Genomic DNA, 4,549 nt, shown 5'->3' on the forward strand with positions numbered 1-4,549 from the left:
ACCTCTGGAATCTTCTTTCCCATTGCTCCTCTTATAATTCTGCATTAAGTTCTCATTTCTGGTTTGTCTTTTGTAGCACTTTAGTCACCTTCGTGCCTTCAGTCTCTTTTCCTCCCAGTCTTGCAATGGGGCAATATAAATTCTTGTAAAACACTGTTTTACATTATATCATCACTGTCTTAGCTGCAACTTACCTGCAAAGTAAATTCTATGCTTAACTCACATTCAGGATCCTGCACAGATTAACTCAGAGCACCGGTAGCCTGTGCGCACCACAGCATTCTGCAGGTGTGTTACTCTTCCAATTTTTGTATTCTAACGTCTAACGCATTGAGTGTTTTTACAACTTTTTGAACCACGACCCACAGTTAGAAATAGATTTCACATCGTAACCCAGTATACACACATATATGTATATAAACACATATCTGAAATACAAGTTTCACAATACTTATTGTGTAGAATACGGTAAGAACAACAAAGGTAATATAAACATTTTATAATACACAGAAATAAATCTTAATGTAAACAGTACAAAAAAGCAAATTAGTAAAGATTTTATTGAATGCCTTGCCTGCTCATAGGTTTATTCCAGTCTAGAATGCATGAAGACAATGATACATGCTCATCTGGTCTACTACTGAGCCTGATCTTATCCTTTTTTTTTTAAACAGGTCAAAATTGAAAATCCTGGTTCACATACATAGGCAGTTGTTAGCACTAATAATGTGAATCAACTTTCTCTTAATAAGTTCTTTAATCCTAATGCAACATGTGATAAATTTCATGTCTGGCAATCATTTTTCTGTGTAAATGACGTACTAAGCCAAAATAATTCACTCTCTTCATAGAACAAGTTTAATTATTGTGTACCTTATATACAATTTGTTGTTTTAATTTAATGTTTCAAATTATCTTCTGTTTTTATTGGTCTCTAAAAAATTTTTGTATTTATACTATGCTTCTTGATTGTATTTGTACTTTTATCACTTGCAATTCCAGTATAAACTGTATTGTTTAATTTTTATTAACCTAAGTGCTTTTTCCTAGTTCTGAATATAATTTTTTTCACATTCAATAACTCCTCTCTAAAATTGTCTTGCTACACATATCACATAAAAGTGTTGTAAAACTTGCAATGTTAGTAATCTCATCAATTTAGACTGCAACTGCACAGTAATCATTGATTCTTCTAACTGTTCTGTGGTAATAGATTTGATATTGTGCTATTGCCAAGGATTATAGCTTTCAATTTATCAGCCGCCTTTTCATCAAAAACATATGTACCATATCTATAAACACTGGATGAAAGAGATTTTCAGCACTTAGTACGATCCATTTCTCTTTTGCCACATCGATGGGCAACTAAAGTTGTCTTTCTTGTTAAGATTTGTGGAGCAACTGAGAAATTGTGCCAATAACTTTATGCCTTTTCCTTTAAGAACATATTCGAGAGGCTTATCGACAAGTTGATCATGCCATATTTTCAAATGTCCTTTTAATCTCGAAGGTATTAAGCTTTCATTTGCAGGAAATGCAATATCTTTTTCTTTTTAGAATGAGATGTAAATTCAATATTTTCTGATTCATATGAACATTTTTCTCAATATTTTCACTATAATTCCAAATCTAACAGCTAAACTTGAACATGCATCTGTGTTTTTCACTTTATTTTTTATTCAATTAATAAAGCAACTTCTTTGAGCATTTTACACTAATTCGATTAATATATTTCACACACACACACACACACACACACCATACTTGGTGAAATCCTTTCCCCAAAACATACTGTTTTTCATTGGGACTCAATTGAAAATTCTGGGTTTTCTATCAGTAAATAAAATTCCCCTGTTCTTCATTTCATAAATCACAGGCAGTTGTGATAATAAAATTAGGCTGTTCAGTATTATCTGTCCAGGAATTCCACTGAGATACCAGTGCATGCTTCACCCCTCCCTCCCTGACTCTAGTCCTGGATAAGGGTTAGCGTGGTATACTCCAATATTAAATTCTGTTGTGGTCTGTTTCATTTTTTAAAAAACACTTCTTGTGAACCTCAAAACTGGTTACGATCACCAATTTGAAATGGATAGCCACCTTAGCAGTTGGAGATTTTATTAAGTGATAAATTAATTTGGTAGCTAGGGACTTTTTAGAGGCAGAGCATGTCTACCTATGCATTTCTGTGCAAATTTGGAAAATCACTTTTGTTTAGTAGTAAGGACCTTTGAGGTGGCTGGGAAGAGGTCAAAGTCAATTCCTTCAAAACAAAGTCTTTAAAGATACTATTTTTTAGACATTAGATTAAGATATCTAAGATATTAGTGTTATCTAACCAATGCTAGAAGATCCGGCACTGTTTTTGTGTGTGTGTGTGTGTGTGTGTGTGTGTGTTTTGTAATACAGAAGATATCCTGTGAGATCAAGCTACTCATACCTTTTTCGTGAATAATTACTATCTAAAACATCTTCAGCACGGCAATTTTGATAATTTTGCAAACTCAAATCTCGAAGAGTAACATTCAATTTAGGGAGTAGTAATCTTGCACCTATGGAGGAGTGTACTTATAGAAAAGTGGCAGATCAACCCCACTTATTAGTGCCTTCTCTGTTAGTGTTATATCCTAGAAGTTGAACAGCGGGATTGTCCCCAAATCCCTGTGTCCCATCTTCCCCCAAATGAATTTAACAATAAGATAAGACGGTCACCCTCTGAAATTAAACAATAGGAAAAATTTAACTGGCAATAGCAGAGACAAAGAGAATCAACATAAATAGGTAGAATGGACCATAGTTCATGACTTCTTATGTTAGTCTTCTGAGGAAGAAAATTTTAAATTAAGACCAGGATGTCTTGGGAAGACCTTAAGGAAGAGCATCACAGAGAAAGAAAAGCAAATGCAGAAGAAGTGAGCTGGGAGGATTGGTCAGAATGGCTGGAGCACAGCCAGCAAGATGGGAAGAGATATAGGACACAAATCCAAGCAGGAACTACAGACCAGTTCACAGAACAACAAAAGGAGCTTGGGTTTTATTATAAATGAAACCGGAGCCACTGAAAATTTTTAACCTAAGAAATAACTTGATTTTTGAAGAAAAGCATTTCAAGGAATTGGGAGTAGTCCACTAATGTTGAATGCTACCAAGTCTAGTAAGATAAAGACAGGGAGATGATTCCTGCATTTGGCAAATGGAGATTATTGGTGGCTTTGATGAACTTTTTTTTTTTTAATTTCAGGCAAAGAAGGTTGAATTAATTATATTCCAGTTTGTGGCACATTATCATCATTGGGTTATAAAAGGCACTTCTTAATCTCCTCCCTTTTCTCTCTCTCTCTGCCCCTCAATTTCTCTCTCTCTCTCTCTCTTTCTCTCTCTTTCTCTCTCTCTCTCTCTCTTTCTCTATCTCTCCCCTTTACCCACCCCTCTCTCTGAAATTTTCTCTCAATTATCATTCCATATCTCCAACAACAGAAATTCTCTAACTTTTTGTTTGTATGTGAGCTTGTGAAAGTATTATTTTATATGCATATATTTTTAATTTGTAAATTTATTGTTACGTATCTCATTCTGTTTCTTTTTTCACTGAACGCCATGTTTTTAAGACCCACCCATGTTGCTGTGTATAATACATTTGGTTTATAACTTTTAGTAGTAATCTGCAACAGCACATTTTGCCTATTCACTTAGCCATGGTTACTCAAACTGCCTCCTGCTCCTCCTTTACCACCACAGCAGAACTTATGAACATTCTTATTCATGTGCCCTTTGGATCTGTGTGAAAATGTCTTTGGACATATACTCAGGTGAGAACCGTATACATTAAAGGACTGCTCTCCAGAATGGCTGTACCAGTGCCTGCGAGTTCCCGTATCACTTCCTGCCCTCTACCCCATTGCTACCACAAAATCCAGTTTTAATTTTTGCCAGGTGCTTTTCTCTCTCAGGCTGGTTTCTTTCAATCAATATAATGGTTTCACAATTCAATCATGTTACTGCGTATTATCAGTAGTTTATTTTTCCTTGCTGTGTAGTATTCCATTTATGAACATACCGCAATTTGCTTATACAGTGAACTTATTAATGGACATTCTATATACTCTGTAATAATTTTCTGTTTTCCAATTTTAAGGAATTCATGTTGCACAGTTCCCTTGAGCAGAGCCTGTTTTGTTGCTAATCATGCTATAAGTAATGAAGTACTGAATTAATAGTAGATTTGCTTTTGAACAGGTTCGTGAGATTATAACTATGGGGCAAAGCTATGGGAATTTCACACTGCAGAAGCAGGAAAACTAAAAGTCTGTGTGAAAGTCAGATACTTGAGATGGAAAAAGTTTCAAGAGTTATTTGGCATAGATGGACCAACATTTTTCAGCTCTTCCAATATACAAATGTTACATGGACCTTCAGAGAAGAAAGGCATCAAAGAGATTTGGAATAGTTGGGAACACTTATGGAGGAAACAGGGTCTTACTTCTGAAGGGTGATGAGGATGTAGATAAACAGAACAAGAGAAGGCATGACCACAGAATTAGAGATGGAC

This window comes from Pteropus vampyrus, unplaced genomic scaffold (assembly GCF_000151845.1).
Source record: "Pteropus vampyrus isolate Shadow unplaced genomic scaffold, Pvam_2.0 Scaffold48, whole genome shotgun sequence".
Taxonomy (NCBI): Eukaryota; Metazoa; Chordata; class Mammalia; order Chiroptera; family Pteropodidae; genus Pteropus; species Pteropus vampyrus.